The sequence below is a fragment of the Emydura macquarii genome, unplaced genomic scaffold, assembly GCF_026122565.2.
Source record: "Emydura macquarii macquarii isolate MOO-44397 ecotype Brisbane River unplaced genomic scaffold, CSIRO-AGI_Emac_v2 contig_1027, whole genome shotgun sequence".
Classification (NCBI taxonomy): domain Eukaryota; kingdom Metazoa; phylum Chordata; order Testudines; family Chelidae; genus Emydura; species Emydura macquarii.
Window position 1 is genome coordinate 4,757,765 of NW_027131164.1, and position 17,549 is coordinate 4,775,313.

Below are 17,549 nucleotides of genomic sequence, written 5' to 3' on the forward strand. Positions count from 1 at the left end.
ATGGCCCCGCACAATTAGGAAAAACCATCCTCTGAAATCCTGCTATAATTTCAGGAGCTTGTGTTATGCCAACCACGTATGGGTAGATTACAGAATTGACAGCCTGGCACACCTGTACAACCACAGCCGCAACGGTTGACTTCCCAACCCTGAACTGGTTGGAACCTGAACTGGTTGTCCAGATGTTGCCAGTTTCCAAAGGGAAATAGCCACCCACTTCTGTACTGGTATGAGTTGCTGAAATTGAGTGGTCTAGCACTGGGGGGGAGGGGAGGGGTGGTGCAAGCTCCTCACATAACTGAATGATGGTGTACTTAATCATTCTAAAGTTCTCAGCTACTGGTCATCATCCCAGGTTTCCAAAATGATGTGGACCCAGCACACCATGCCATTTCTCTGGGACCATAAGTAGTAGTCCACTCACGGGCATACCATCACAATCCCAACATTCAAAAAATCTATTCCATGGGATCTGAGTGGATTTTCATTCCCCTCTGGGTCAGCCATCTTTGCCAACTGACAGCTTTATGGACTCGTTCCGTCCACTCTCCAGTATTGCACCACATGAACATTTGTCCTGCAAGTAGTAGCAGAAGCAGAACCATATCTTCATGCACTTGCTCCATGTCTCCAACACAGTTTGGCAGAAGGGAGAGATGAGGGGGAGCTGCCGTTGTCAAGTGAAGGCGGGGTACGGTACCAGCAACATGCAGCAAAGTGGCTCCCAGCGCATGTCTAGTGATGCACAGGACTCTGGGATACCGCTAACATCACATATCAAAAAGAGGCTGTGTTAATGCAGATATATGTCTGTGCGCAGCATATACCGATGCCCAGCACGGCATATATGGACATTTGCCATCGGTATGCGGTACACATTCTACACACACATCTAGCAGTATATGCACATGTAACTGTGTACAGGTATAGATGTAGCCAAGGTGAAATCATATTTTTCACACAATACTTTCACAATGGACTCAGTCCTGAGGTCCTCACTCAGACACTTGGGTAAGTTTTCCCTGAATATGGACTGAAAGACCAGGCCTTGAATGGAGAAGTCCACACCGAGGGCCCTCCACTGGGATCATTCATGTATAATCGTTTCCTTCCCCAGTCACATGGTTACAAACTCTCTTTACAACTGTGAGTGCTGGGGGCAGGGTGGAGAGGAAGGGATCAGAAGAAGAAGTGAGGGGAGCAGAGGAAGGCCATGGTCAGGAGCAGCCATGTGCGTACCATCAGCACCCTCAGACCCACTCCTTATCTATGTAGGTACTTCACCACTAGAGTATCTGGACACACACTGTGTTTAAAATACGAATAATAATATCAATCTCGTCCTTTCTTCCCAACTTGTAGGGGAGAGAGAGAGTGTGTGTGTGTGTGTGTGTGATGGTGGTGGTGGTGGTGGTGGTCAGGCCAGGATCCAAGGAGGGAAGTCTCAGCCCAGGGAGTGCAGCAGGTGTAGGTGAAGAATTCAAGTTTGCAGGAGAGGAACTGAATCCTGGGGAGACTCCTGCTAGAGAGATTGTATGCTGAGGGACAAAGAGCAGAGACATATGCAGTGCAAATAGGCCCAATTTTTGAAATACCTCTGAGATACCTCCAAAAGATCACATGGGCCCATGCCACTTTGTACTGGTCTGAGCCAAAGAGTTAGTGCAGGGGTCAGCAACCTTAACAAAGGGCCGTGCCCAATCTTCCCCCCACTCCAGCACTGCCAGCAGTGTTGGCAGTGGGGGCGGTCTGCAGCCCCCGTTCTGGCAGCTGTGTCTGCGGTGGAGATGGTCTGCAGCCCCATTCTGGTGGTTGTGTCCACGGCGAGCATGGAGCAGCGCAGCTCCAGCCAGGGCCCCATGTGCCACTCAAAGTTGGCGCACGTGCCACTTTTGGCATGCGTGCCACAGGTTGCCGACCCCTGAGTTAATGTGACCAGTAGCTAGTGTAGGATTTGCTAAATGTGTTATATTCTAATGACATTTGCTATTTAGTGTGGCTCCATTAACTGAGCCACTCACATGCTCACTAATTTATGACTTTTATTCTATCCCTGCCAGATTGGGAATAAAGATCTCTTTTGTTTTCAGAGCAAATGTCATTCTTGGAAGGAGCCCACCAAATGTTAGATGCCCACTTGGCTCTTATAGTTGTGCAGACAACACTTGCTCTGGAGATTGTGGTGCAATTTTTGTGTCTATCGACACCCCCAAATATCTATGCACCACTGCACAGGTCTAATTGAGACAAGATGGGGACCACTTACACTTATAATTCTTACTTGTATTACAATAGTACCTAGAAACCCCAACTGAAATTAGGGTCCCATTAGGTTAGACATCGTACAAACACACAAACAGTCCCTGCCTGCATTGATTTACAATCTAAATAGACAACACCGACAAAGGGTGGGAGTGCAACAGGAGCACAAAGAGAGGTGAAATTACTTTCCCAAGGTTATACAGTAAGTCAGTGGCAGAGCCAGAATTAGAATCCAGGTCTCCTGAACCCCAAGCCAGCGGTTCTCAAGCAGGGATACACCTACCCCTGGGGATACAGAGGTCTTCCAGAGGGTACGTCAACTCATCAGGATATTTGTCTAGTTTTACAACAGGCTACATAAAAAGCACTAGTGAAGTTAGTACAAACTAAAATTTCATACAGATTTGTTTATACAGTTCTATATACTATACACTGAAATGTAAGTACAATATGTATACTCCAATCGATTTATTTTATAATTATATGGTAAAAATGAGAAAGTCAGCAATTTTTCAGTGATAGTGTGCTGTGACACTTTTGTATTTTTATGTCTGATTTTGTTAGCAAGTAGTCTTTAAGTGAGGTGAAACTTGGGGGGATGCAAGACAAATCAGACTCCTGAAAGGGGTACAGTAGTCTGGAAAGGTTGAGAGCCACTTCACTAGACATACTACCTCCCCACGTTTTCATAAAATGTCTCATGTATTGGTTAGTATCTGAGGGTTCAGTGATGACTGAATAATCATTTTTCATCTGTTTAATCATAACCCTTTAACATTACAAGCTATCATTTCCCACCAGAAAGCAGTCCTTTCCTAACAGAGAAAAAAATAATTATGTTAAATGAATGATTAAATGATACATTTCCAAAGACACTTTGTACTTTTACCTGTTGCATGACTCTTAATCATTTTATTGTTAGTTTATTCACTGTCAGTCCTACAGATCACCTGTTTTGTTGCATCATCCAATGACCATTTTGTTGAAATATCAATGTGTATTGCTGAACATTCAACAGATCAAAGGGTTAGATGACAGTTAGATTACAGCTCATAGGCAACAATTAGCCCTAAATGTCCTATAGGTTTTTACAATGTGAATATTTGTCCATTGGGAACTGGAACGAGAACATGGGGAGGATTTTGGGCTTGTATTACACATAGGGCCCTTCATTTTCAGTTTCTATTTTATTTAATTTTCCCCAGGAATTTATCAGGTGTTTATTACTACAACAACAAAAACAGCTGAAATTGGTGCAAAAAACGATTAATAATTTTTCTGGGTAAATATCAGGGTTTATTTTAGTGGACAAAAGAAGCGGGGGAAAAGTATTCAGTAGATGAATGCTTTGATGCACATAATACAATAAGGGTTGCTGCAGAACTATAACAGAACTCAAAACACAATGCCACCTCTGAGTTTTAGAAAACAAAATCTCTCTCAAGGGTGGTGGGTATAATAGGCCAGGGAAGGCCTAGCCTGGCGCAGCTGCTGCTGCCCCACCACTGAATGCCTGGGCCGTGGTGGCCCCGCCTCTTCCCTCCTCCACTCCACCCCCGCTCCCTGTTGTTCGTTGCGTACAGCCTGTGGTGGAGCTCAAAGCTCCTCTGGGCAGCCTGGACTCAGGACTGCTCTGGGCACCAGCCGGTGGCTGGGCACTACCGGGGACCAGGGCTGCTCCAGGCTCCAGCCAGAGGCCGGGGCTGTGCCAGTGGGCCGGCTGGCAAAAGCAGAGGGGCAGAAGGGACGGCGCAGGGGTGAGGCCTAGGCAGAGGGGTCAAGGCAGGGGGCTAGCCTCCCGAAACGGGGGTGCATGTGCCACCCATAATATCGCTAATCCCCAAATAAAACTTTTCATTTGAAAAAAAAGTTTGCTGTTGTAGACTTAGAACTATTATCTTATTTTCACCTTCTTGTTTTAGTCTTAAGCGTCTTTTGCTCTCCAAATGTTCTTTAATCCGATTGGCCCAAGTGTCAATTTCGATGTCACACCGTTTGCAGCACATACACTCAACTTCATCCTTTTCTCCTGTTTTTGTTTTTTAAAACTTTCAAATGCTTCCTTATGATCTGAAATGTATTCTGATACAGATTTTCATTTTTTTCCCATTTTACTCTGCCAAATTTTTAAACCGTTATCTGCTAATAACTTGAAATGTGTATGTGGTGAACGTGAGATTCATCAGTATGTTCAGATGTACACACACTTCAGAGCTTGCATGCATGTCTGTTTATTGGGTGTATGTTCTAGACTAATACATAGCCTTACTTCAACATATTACTTTATCATAATACATATATCTCATGCAATGTATTGTATTTTCCTAATAAAACATGGGGTTTTTTTTGTATATATTTGAATGTTACAAAAGTAGGGTAAAATTGGGGGGAAAAAAGAATAACACTTTTTGTAAAACCCAGGATTTTTTTTTGTTAAAAATCAGTTTAAACTGAAAATGAAGGGTCTGAGTTATGCAGGAAGTCAAATTAGATTATCACAATGGCTCCTTCCAGCCTTAATGTCTATGAACTCTCAAATAACAAATACAGGGCTATCTCCTGAAGCTATCATAAGTGGTGAGCACTTGGCCAAAATTCTTCCTGTTCCTACCTATACTGTGGAACAGAGTGCTGTATTTCCATAGATTGTCACCCTCCACCCTAGAGGTGTCTGCCTTTCAGTGTTTACAATTATTTGGGGTGTGCTGTGTAATGTAAGATATTAATTGTAATTTAGATTAATATTTAATTGTGTACCTGCTACTAAATCTGTAAATTTGTTTTGTGATGCATTGGTATGAAATATGCTTTGGATACTTTTGCATTCACATGGCTTCATTCAACCAAGGACTGGTCAGGATTATAATACCCAATTTATGGAGAAAGAAAATGGTGCACAGAAGTTAAGCAATTTGCCCAAAATCACAAAACAAGCCAGGGACAGAGCCCAGCTTGCGTGACACTGTGCTTTAACCACTAGACAATACTGCCCCTCTCATTAGTTTAATAAAATCAAGTGTGTTATTTGCAAAATTAAACAAATAAATCAAATCAGTATAATTCACTCACTTCAGGCTTCCTAAGTTCCTCAGTCACATAATTAAGGTTGTTCCATCCATCATAGGACCACAGTCCCTGATAAAATGCCACTCCAATTGACCCAATACCTGCAGTTGTGTTCTGAAAGACATCCTGGAAACTTTGAGTGTGTCCATTGATGAGCAACACCACTCCGCCTGTCACAATGACCAGCAAAACTAACAGTTTGGCAGCTGTAAATATGTTCATAATGGCTGAGGCCAGCCTCACACTGAAACAATTAATGATGGTTAAAAGCAGGATACAAATAGCAGCCGTACATTTGACCACTACCTCAGGAGATGGGCATCCTTGGTAAAATGGAGCAACAGCATATTTGGCAAAACTTAAAGAGACACCTGCCACACTGGCAGGTCTTACCACAATGATGGACATGTACATGAAAAGAAAACCAGGTAGAGAGCCAAAATTCCTTAGGATGTAAATATATTTCCTCCTGATTCTTCAGTTATGGTCCCAAGTTCAGCATAAGACATGGCTCCAAACATGGCCAGCAGACCACAAGCAGCCCAGATAATGAGACTGCCTGCAGGACTGCCCACATGATACAGCACCCCCTCTGGAGACAAAAAGATCCCAGAGCCTATCAAGGTGCCTGCAATTAATGACACGGCGCTAATCAGTCCAACCTTGTGCTTCAGCCTTAAAGTCCCTGTCCCTTCACTCGGATCTGCAGCTGAACTAGAAGAGTCTAGCGTCATCCTTTCCCTCATAATGGAGCTGTTGGTATACATTGCTTCAGAGAAGGTGTAAAGTGTGGACTTAGTGTTTCAAGTAAGGATTATCTCAGTCCTTAAGATCACAGTTAATAATTACAGCAGTTAAGTCAGTTACTTCAGATGCAACTGTTCAGTGATTTATAGCCTGTCATGAAATATTTGAACGTTTTTTGTTGCCTTATTTTCCTTTTACTACTATTTATTCTGTTGTAATAACACAACACTGCTTTATCCTGTTTCAGCCTGGCTCAGGTGCTGAGCTTCTTTTATTCCCATTGCAGGCAATGGGAATTGTCAGCATCCCCACAGGTGATGCTCGGCAACTTCCAGGATTGTGTAATCCTGAGTAATTTGTAGTCTTGCATGTTTTGCTTCGGTGTAAATCCAAAGACAAACTGAAGATAAGCTAAATTCCCATACAAATATGTACTTTATTCTCTGAGGCTGATTAAAAGTCACTATTCAAACAATTTTCAGAACTGGCACTGCGGAGCCTGCACGCAGCTGGAGTTGCTGATTCAGTTTTTCATTCCTTATCAAGAAGCTGTTTAACAGGTTCTTCCCAGAAAAGCTGGTTATTGCGTCTTGTTTGGACAAGCACTGCTTTCAGTTCCTAAATCAAAGGCAGTGCAAGTGAGGTGAATGTTCTGTCAAAGATGGTCCGTAGACATACTGCCCACAGTTAAGCGCAGATTCTGGCTTCACTTGAATGGTTTTACAAGCTGAGGGAGATAGTGTGTACAAGCAACTCTCCTTTCCCTACACCCTTCTGAAGGGGGCAGCTAACATCTCTCCCCATTCCACACCAGCTGGCAATTTTAGGGTATAGCAGCTGCAACTCCTGCCTGTGTTCACCTTACATTCTGGGGTCATTCTGCCTGCTTCTAGTCACTTCCACTGGTGCTTTGTTTGGAGAAGAGGTAAATTCTCCAGGACTTCTTGACCTTTTTTGACCAATTCTAATCACAAACAAATAGCAGCCATAAATGTGCCACTCCATCCCCAAAATTATAATAATCTCTCAGCAGCCAGGCAGATGCCACTTCGCACAAATGATTTTAATGGAACATGAAGCCAGATGGAATGATGTACATCCAAACAGTTACTTTGTGGAACATACGTTTTAGGTGAAAAGACTAAGACAAAGTACAGTCCATCTTTCAACAAGTCCAACTTAGACAGGGTGTTGGGTAAGGTTTATGTTTACATTTCCATTCCCTGCCTTCTTATTGTTAAATATAACCCCCCGCCATTGGTTATGTATATAGTTTAATGTGTTTGTTAAAATTGAGAAAAGGTCAATCGCCATCTTGTATGGCAAAAAAGACAACCCAGACTCCATATTGGGTGCCTTCTTTGTGAACCATTCATGCTCTTTTGGGTGAGAGGCGGAAAAAATAGGGTGGGAAAAGGCTGGAGTCTGCCTAGTAACAAGAGCCTATATATAGCAGAGAGACAGTTGGCTTGGGGCTGTCCATCCTAGAAGCAGCACAATGGAGTTGTGGCAACAAAGAGCCAGAAGCAGACGAGGAGCCTCTAGAGGAGAATGTGGACAGTCCCAACACCAACGTAAGGCTTGCTTACTTGAGTTGGTTCCTGGTTGCAGCAATGGGATCCCGGATTCTGACCTTTTCTCCCCTGGGGATTGTGACCAACACCCTGGGATAGGGAAAAGAAAAACGTTGAGTATATATTGACTTTGGACCTGGGTTATTTGGTTTGTGTTGGGATAGAACCTGGAGTTTATCTCCAATAGTCAATCCCTGAGTGACCCCCATTTTATTATTTATCCCTTTAATAAATTGACAACTTTGTTCACTTATTTTGCTTCTCTGGTATTCCTTATCCACAGACTATCTGGTGATAGATACGGAGGGGGGCCTTAGACGACACTACACTTATTTATCGTTGGTGGGAGGATTTAGTGTCATCCATTAGTTCCCATTTCCCAACAAGGGAGCTCAGTGGAGGCTGGGGACATCTGAAACACTAACTAATAATCTCACTAAGCAGCAATTCTACAGTGCTTTCCAACAAGGATCTCATAGTGTTTAACTTTATGGTAAATGGATTAAGTCTCACAACATCCCCAGAAGGTAGGTGTGATTTTTTAAAGAAACCTTATTGAGGACGCAGGAACAAACCATCCCGATGTGCAGAAATAATAGCAAATATGGTAGGCACCCAGCTTGGCTTAGCAAAGAAGTCTTTGGTGAGCTGAAACACAAAAAAGACGCTTACAAGAAGTGGAAGCTTGGTCAGATGACTAGGGAGGATTATAAAAATACTGCTCAAGCATGCAGGAATGAAATCAGGAAGGCCAAAGTGCAACTGGAGTTGCAGCTACCAAGGGATGTGAAAGGGAACAAGAAGGATTTCTACAGGTATGTTACCAACAAGAAGAAGATTAGGGAAAGTGTGGGCCCTTTACAGAATGGGGGAGGCAACCTAGTGATAGAGGATGTGGAGAAAGCGGAGGTACTCAATGCCTTTTTTGCCTCTGTCTTCACAGACAAGGTCAGCTCCCAGACTACTTCACTGGATGGTACAGAATGGGGAGGAGGTGAACATCCCACAGTGCTGAAGGAACAGGTTCAGAACTATTTAGAAAGATTGGACGTACATAAGTCTATGGGGCCAGATGCAATGCATCCAAGGGTGCTGAGGGAGTTGGCTGATGTGATTTCAGAGCCATTGGCTATTATATTTGAAAGCTCATGGCAACTGTAAAAATGATGATTGTAAAAAGGCAAATATAGTGCCCATCTTCAAGAAAGGGAAGAAAGAGGATACAGGGAACTACAGACCGTTCAGCCTGACCTCAATCCCTGGAAAAATCATGGAGCAGGTCCTCAAGGAATCCATTTTAAGATATTTGGAAGAGAGGAAGGTGATTAGGAACAGTCAACATGGATTCATCAAGGGCAAGTCATGCCTGACCAACCTGATTGCCTTCTATGGAGAGGTGACTGGCTCTGTGGATGTGGGGAAAACGGTGGACATGATATACCTTGACTTTAGCAAAGCTTTTGATACAGTCTCCCACAGTATTCTTATCAGCAAGTTAGAGAAGTATAGGTTGGATGAATGGACCATAAAATGGATAGAGAGTTGGCTAGATCATTGGGCTCAATGGGTAGTGATCAATGGCTCCATGTCTAGCTGGCAGCTGGTCACAAGCGGAGTGTCCCAGGAGTCGGTCTTGGGGCTGGTTTTGTTCAATATCTTCATTAATGGTCTGAAGGATGGGTAGATTGCACCCTCAGCAAGTTTGCAGATGACACTAAGCTAGGGGGAGTAGTAGATATCCTGGAAGTTAGGTATAGGATACAGAGTGACCTAGACAAATTGGAGAATTGGGCCAAAAGAAATCTGATGAGGTTCAACAAAGACAAGTGCAGAGTCCTGCACTTAGGACGAAAGAATCCCATGCACAGCTACAGACTGGGGACCGATGAGCTAGGCAGCAGTTCTGCAGAAAAGGACCTAGAGGTTACAGTGGATAAGAAGCTAGATATGAGTCAGCAGTGTGCCTTGGTTGCCAAGAAGGCTAACAGCATATTGGGCTGCATTAGCAGGAGCATTGCCAGCAAATTGAGGGAAGTGATAATTCCCCTCTATTTGGCATTGGTGAGGCCGCATTTGGAGCATTGTGTCTAGTTTTGGGCCCCCCATTACAAAAAGGATGTGGACAAGTTGGAGAGAGTCCAGCGGAGGGCAACAAAATTGATTAGGGGGCTGGAGCACATGACTTATGAGGAGAGACTGAGGGAACTAGGCTTGTTTAGTCTGCAGAAGAGAAAAGTGAGGGGGGATTTGATAGCAGCCTTTAACTACCTGAAAAGGAGTTCCAGAGAGGATGGAACTAGGCTGTTCTGAATGATAGTAGATGACAGAACTAGGAGCAATGGTTTCAAGTTGCAGTGGGGGAGGTCTAGGTTGAATATTAGGAAAACGTTTTTCACTTGGTGGGTGGTGAAGCACTGGAATGGGTTACCGAGGGAGGTGGTGGAATCTCCATCTTTAGAGGTTTTTAAGCTGTGGCTTGACAAAGCCCTGGCTGGGATGATTTAGCTGAGGTTAATCCTGCTTTGAGCAGGGGGTTGGACTAGATGAGCTTCTGAGGTCCCTTCCAACCCTAATCTTCTATGATTCTATATTATAATCCCTGTTATAGAAATAGGGAGGCACAGAGAACCAGACTTTTAAAGGTGATTAGCCCCCACAGCTGCAGATGAGGGGCCAAGTCCCACTGGGAGTTACGTGCTTAGGTGCTTTTGAAAACCCAGTGAGGTACCTGTCTGCATCTTTAGCTTCCTAAATACCTTTACAAATCTGGCCTAGAGAAGGTAAGTGACTTGACCAAGATTCCTCAATTTGACTATTTTAGCTTGAGTCTCTCCATACCTCACAAATGGGGATAGTGCTGCTTCCTGACCTTGCAATGTGCTAGATGGTTTAATTATTAAATATTTGTGAATAACATTACGATCCTTGAATGAAAAGCCATTATAGACGTGTGATAAGTATTTAGTGCCCTGCATTTGCTTTATACCACTAACAGGGACTGCATTTTAGAATAGGTACAAAAACCAGATTATAATTTATCTGCCTGTTGCACATCTAGGGTCATTCTACATTTTATCAGTGATTTCTTGCAGACATAAACCTTGGCCTACTTGCTGTCTTTAGTGATCAGTTTGCATGCTGTTGCCGTTGTGCACCACAGATTTGTAGACTAGACACCATGGACAAATTCTTTTCTCAGCTGTATTAATGTAAATCGAGAGTAACTCCTTTGACATTCACACCAGTATAATTAAAAGCAGCTTGTCACCACAGGTGCATATCAACAATAACCCCAATAGAGAAAAAAAATTTTTTTTCAAGTCTTTAACATGATTGCAGTCATTAGTCTCTTGTGAGATTATGGTAAACTCTTGTGGGCCTATTTGATTAATTAATAATACATTTAATATGTATATTGAGAATCCCTGAGCACTTTGCAAACATTAATTAAGCCTCACATCATCTCAATGAGATATTTAATATTCATTGCACAAGTGAATAAACAGGACTAAAAATGTATTTGCCCACGATCACACAATAAGTGAGCAGCAAAGTGAAGAAAAAAACCCCCAGGAATCCTGACTCCCAGTTCCTTGCTCTAACTAATAGACCACAATCCCTGCATTTTATGTTCATTAACATTTTATTATCGTGTCTGTCACCAAATATCTAGCACTGTACAACATTTAAAATAAGAGAGTTAAAAAACTATCATTTAAATTTTATTTCACCTTTTAACAGTTTAACTATTAAACCCCGAAGTTAAGATAGAGGTGTTTATGTATTCAGATATCTAATAGGGAACAGGGATATGGGAAATACAAACATGTTCACAGAGAATGTATTTTTCTTCCTTTCTCTCAAACAATCCACCACCTCTTTCTTGTAAACAATATAATGAAGAAAAATGGGGAGCTGCTAAACACTACACATGGATTTCAACTCCATCCAAATAAGCCATTTAAAATTCAGGAGAAATTGGTTATTCACCCTCTTCACCTTCCCCTTTTATTCCTGACTACAGCTGAGCAAAACTTTTTAGATGAATAATTTATTAGATGAAAAATGCAGTTTCACTCAAACCAAAACTATTCAGGATTCCACATGAATAATTTCAGTCAGCAGAAGAGATGGTGCTATATCCTCCTCCCTAACCCAGTAGTTAAGCCATTTATGTAGGATGTAGATAACACAGGTTTAAAGATTCCTGATAGGCACAAACAGTGAATAAACATTCTTGATTCATTGAAAAGTCTGAAAATTTTCAGGTTTAGTTTGACTCAAAGTAATTTTTCCCCCCCAGTTTTTTAGAACTGCCACCAAACTGAAAAATTAGTTATTCCAGATCTAGTTCAGTTGTTCCTTACCTGCTGCTCTGACCATCAGAATTTGCTTCTGGTAGCTAAAAGGATCCCTGTTGGTTGAGTGTGTGTCTGTGAGGAATCTTTTAAATGTGATCTGTGAAGGAAATGGATTAGGGTATTTCTCCCATTTTTGCTTTTTAAGAAGTTGTTCTGCTTGTTAAGAATATGAATTTCAGTCTTTCCTGGTTTTGCTGGAAGTGTACTTGGAGCACCAGAAAGCAGGAGTACAAGCTTTCTCAGCACTTAATAGAAGCAGAATAGAATTTTTTATTTTTAACAAATATCTTTCCTCTTCAAGCATTTGATTTAAATAAGTGTTAACATAAATGAAAAGCAAGGTGTTTTAAATAGGCTGCCTAAAAATCTCTTCCCTTCTCAATTGCTCAGATTTCACTTCCTTTTAATTTGTGATAGCATCATCATGCTACTAGTTTAGCAGTTATCCACAGTCTTCCAAGTTACACATGGTACACAAAACCTGAATTTCAAGTTAAAAAGCAGTACAAAATCTTTTGTGAAGATGGACTGGGAGACCTTTTAGGTCTTTTATTACCACAGAAAAGGGAACACACTCATTTATTTTCCTTTGTTATCTTTCAAGCAGAAAGGTAAATGACCACAAAATCATAAGGAAGTTTCTCAATAAAAAAATACAATAGAAGTTCTCCTAATACCCAACTTACTAGTATTTCCCAAGCAGGAAATTGATACATGCTGAGTGCTCTTCCTGCAATGCCAAATCTGCCATAAAGCCTCACAGGTGAACAAGCTGCAGCTCTAACAAGAATGAATGACTACATGATCTGCAGCAGGTAATCTTTTGCTCTTCCTACTAGAGGTTTGTTTTCAGAGAATAAAACTGTAGACAAATTTCGTAGCACAAGGATGTGTTTTAAATTAATTTATTAATGTTTGTAAAGTGCTTGGGGAACCTGGGAAGAAAGGCAGTATAGCAGTGCTAATTATTGTTATTTTCAGTGTCTATGCTAAGTGATGGCACACTACAAATAATTAAGATGGATTGATAGAAGTGCGTTTCACTTACAACTTGCTAATTATACAATATTTTATAATAAACACTACGTTTTCAGGTGTCTGAGGGTTTGCTATATGTCTGTCTTGTAGGCTTTTTAGTTTATTTCATTGAGTTTTTTATATTTTTTATATATATATAACTTAGTTACAGAATGTGTGCAATCACTGTAAATTTTCTTCAGGTATTGATACAACATTTGACTGCATACATTCAGTAACTCTCTTCTAAGGCTTAGTGATACATTCAAACAACTCTCTTTCAAGTTTTAAGTGGAGGGACAGTCTTGTCACTTGTGTTAAAGCGCTAACTTCTCATCTCCTGATTTGTGTTGGAGACTTAAATGTGGTTAAATGAAAAACCTCTTCTCTCTTGAGATAACATCTTTTTCTACCCTTTTAAGCAAGGTCCATTTTTAAAAAATATTTTTTACTCCCCAAATAATAGAGACTGGATCAACTTTTTTTTTTTTTTTTTTTTTTTTTAATTTGAGCTGGTCAATGAGGTTTCTGTAAGAGCACTAAGGCTGGGGTATAAAAGGGATGTAGGTACTGCAATGCTGAGCATCATGGCACCTAGAAAATCACAGAAATAACTGTGATACACATTCCTGAGTTAGGTACTGAGATTCCCTATACAGTGAATGGGGGGATCTTAGAAAGTAATCCATAAAAGTTAGAATGCCACTCATGGAGCTGTCTAAAATAGCCAGTGGGAGAAGCTGATAACTGTGGTATGTCCTAAGCTCCATCCCTCTCAGAGAGAGAGCTGCCTATCTCTGCTTAGCCATCCAAAAACAGGATCCCCTCTCCTGGAGTCATGCAGTTTAGGAATTCTTATAGGAATAAGTTAGGCACCTGCCTTACTCCACAAATAAAGCTGGAGAAGGAGGGAAGTGGTGCCACTGCTCCTTTTATAACTTCAAGAGCAATTTTTAAACAGCATTCAACTGGGACGTGGAGGTTCAATCCCCGCTTTGCCTGAGGAAGTAAAGGATTTTAACAGGGGCCTCCCATCTCTCAGGTGAGTGATGTAACTATTGATCTATGAGATATTCTGATGGGGGACCTCTCAGTCTCTCCCGCTGAAGCTCTTCCACTGTGGCTAAATAAAGAGCCTTTGAAGGAGGGGGCTGGACTCAGTCTCTTCCAAGTGGGATAGAGAGAGAGAGAGAGTAAGACAGGGAAACTGCTTGGTAGCCTGACAGTTAGGGCACCCACCTCAGAGGTGGGAGACCCAGAGTCCCTGCTCCACTTGCTCTTTAATTATTTATCCATAGTGGAACAACTTCAACAGGGGAGACTGAGGGAGCCCCATGTCAGAATATCCCGTAGTTCAGTGATTAGCACACTGCTATAAGAATCCTGTTCAAATCCTTTTTACCCCTCAGACAGAGGGGGAATTTAACCTGGGTGTCCCACATCCCAAATGAATATGCTAACCACTTGGCTAAAAGTGATATAGTGTGTACCACCTCCTGCCACCAGATGTTGGTTCTAAACACTTTTGTGGCTCAGGGCCTAAGTAACAAAGATTCATTAGTTGGTATCTACATAGCCTTTTCTAGTGCCTGATCTATTTCCATTCCCATGATAATTGATACCAACAGTAATTCCACCTATCCTAACTAATTAGGACATCTAGCAATGCATAAGAACTTTGGGGTTGGTTCTCATCTCTTTACACCTGGATGAGTCATTCACACCTGTTTTAATGAATGTAAATGCAAACATTCTCATTTATTTGCATATTTACCCCCATGGGTTTAAATGATTTCTTGGGGTATGAAGCAATGGCGACTTAGGCTCATAAAATTTGTGTCTAATGTATTATCCAAAGCACTATTCACATAGTTAGCCAAAAACTAACTTTTTTATGAGCTATATAAAAAGTGATTTTGTCATTGTTTTTCCTAAAAAGGCTTGAGTGCAGAAGAGGTCAGATTACCCTTTTCTTCTTCTTGTGATTAGTAGGAACTTGCGAAACTCTTAGCAGAGCTGACGTTTAATAAATCCAGTATCTTAACTATTCACTGATACTTGTGTTTGTCTTTGCCAATTCAAACTCTCTGAGTTCCAACTTGCTGTTGCCATCTGCTGGCCTATAAGTAATAAAACAACTGTCCTGTGGATCTCCAGTATTGTTCTAAACTTACTTTGCTGTTTTTATGGGTTTGAAAATTGTTGTTTAATGTAAATCTGAATTTTCATTTTTTTCAATGTTAAAAAAAAATTAAGATAAAAACTAAGAAACATAAACCTGCAGGGCACACTGAAAACAAAAGAAAACAAACACAAATAAGAAATAGTTTAAACTAGTTTTAAACTAGTTTTGATGGGGGCAGGAGATAAAAACCCACAGGTTAGTCAAAAATATGGAGATCTGGGAGAAGGGTCAGAATCTGGGAGGAGCATGTGCCATTATAGCAAGGATAAGGGAGAGACAAGAGAGAACATAGAGAGGAAATCAAATCAATGTCTTAGATGGCTGTATACTAATGAAGGAAGTATGGAGAATAAGCAGGAAGAACTAGAAATGCTAGTTAATAAACAAAATGATGACATAGTTGGCATCACAGAGATTTGGTGGGATAATACACATTGACTGGAATACTGGTGTAGAAGGGTGCGGCTTGCTCAGGAAGGACAGGCAGGGAAAAATGGAAGGAAGTGTTGCCTTATATATCAAAAATGTAAACACTTGGACTGAGGTTGAGATAGAAATAGGAGACAGACTTGTTGAAAGTCTCTGGGTAAGAATAAAAGGGGTAAAAAACAAGGGTAATGTCATGGTAGAGGGTCTACTACAGACCACCTAACCAGAAAGAAGAAGTGGATGAGGCTTTTTATAAACAACTAACAAAATCACCCAAACCACATGACTTGGTGGTGATGTGAGATTTCAACTACACAGACATCGGTTAGGAAAATAACACAGCAGGGCACAGATTATCCAACAAGTTGTTGAGATGTATTGGAGACAAATTTTTATTTCAGAAGGTGGAGAAAGCTTCTAGGGGAGAGGCTGTTTGATTTTGACAAATAGGGAGGAACTGGTTGAGAATTTGAAAGTGATAGGAGGGAAAACAGCACAATAAAGATAATGGATTTCAAGAAGGCAGACTTTAGCAAATGCAGGAAGTTGGTAGGTAAGATCCCATGGGAAGCAAGTTGAAGGAAAAAAACAGTTCAAGAGAACTGGCGGTTTTTCAGAGAGACATTATTAATGGCACAAGAACAAATTATCCCACTGCATGGAAAAGACAGGAAGTATAGTGAGAGACCAGCCTGTCTTAACCAGGAGATCTTCAATTATCTGAAACTCAAAAAAAAGTCTTACAAAAAGTGGAAACAAAGTCAAATTTACAAAGAATGACTGTAAACAAATAGGGACAAAATTAGAAGGGCCCAGGCACAACATGAGATTAAACTAACTAGAGACATCAAAGAAAACATTCTACATATACATTAGAAACAAAAGGAAGACCAAGGATAGGGTAGGCCCGTTACTCAGAGAGGGGGGGAAAACCAATAATAGAAAATGTGGAAATGGCAGACGTGCTAAATGACATTTTTGTTTCAGTTTTCGCCAAAAAGTTTAGTCGCAAGTGGACATCTAACTTAATGAATGCCAATGAAAATGAAGTAGGATCAGAGGCCAAAATAGGGAAAGAACAAGATAAAAAATACTGAGGCTATGTCTACATTGCCGTGTTAATTTGACTTTGTTTAATTCAACTTTCAGCAGCCGATTTTTAGAAATCGCAGCAGAGTGTACACACTACGCTGTTTGTGCTAGTCTCTTGCATTCACACTGGCCAGCCTTAATTCGAATTAAAGCAGTGCAATGTGGGTAGCTATCCCACAGTGCAACTAGCTACGGTGGCTGTTGGGACGAGTGTCTTCGTCCCAGGATGCAACACTGCTTCCCCCACTCTTCTTCCTCCCCCTCCCCCCAAACAAACAGGAAAAGGATTTTCGTGCCGGTTTTTTTACTCCCTGTGATCGCCATTGCTGCAGAGACATGGAGCCAGCTCAACTCTGCACTATAATTGTGAGCATGACAAATACATCTTGGCATATCATGGAGTACTTTAGAAATAGAGCAAGAAGGCGAAGCAGATACTACACCTGTGCCACCGAGGCTGCCCTGCTACAAGACATCGAGCAGAACAATTTCCAATTGCTGCAGGCATAACGTGTCATCTGCAGTCCGTGGAGCGCCGGTTCTGGTGCAGGGAAACAAGCACAAACTGGTGGGACCGCATCGTTATGCAGCTGTGGGATGATGATCAGTGGCTGCAAAACTTTCGTATGCGAAAGGCAACTTTCCTCGAACTTGCTCGGAGCTGGCACCATCCCTGAAGTGCGTGAACACTTGCTTGAGACAAGCTATGACGGTGGAGAAGGGAGTCGCCATCACTCTCTGGAAGCTGGCAACCCCCGACTGTTACTGCTCAGTTGGTAATCAATTTGGAGTCGGTAAATCTACAGTGGGCATAGC

The 17,549-nt window shown here is 41.6% G+C and overlaps 1 protein-coding gene, 1 long non-coding RNA gene and 1 pseudogene across 2 annotated transcripts in view; 1 reads left to right on the plus strand and 2 right to left on the minus strand.

Moving 5' to 3' along the window:
* LOC137150697 (b(0,+)-type amino acid transporter 1-like) overlaps positions 1 to 6,062 on the minus strand; it is a 23,851-nt pseudogene extending 17,789 nt beyond the window's left edge.
* A 436-nt stretch (positions 6,063 to 6,498) lies between these two features.
* On the minus strand, positions 6,499 to 12,603 carry LOC137150729 (uncharacterized). The gene is made up of 3 exons (XR_010919052.1): positions 12,017 to 12,603; positions 7,665 to 7,739; positions 6,499 to 6,693 (listed from the first exon to the last, which is right to left on the minus strand). It is a non-coding gene; the product is annotated as an uncharacterized lncRNA (long non-coding RNA).
* A 208-nt stretch (positions 12,604 to 12,811) lies between these two features.
* The window catches only part of PUM2 (pumilio RNA binding family member 2), a 148,592-nt gene continuing 143,854 nt past the window's right edge, over positions 12,812 to 17,549 (plus strand). Inside the window, exon 1 of the mRNA XM_067544719.1 lies at positions 12,812 to 12,825. The gene's annotated coding sequence lies outside the window, so the exon portion shown is untranslated. The remainder of the gene's footprint in view (positions 12,826 to 17,549) is intronic.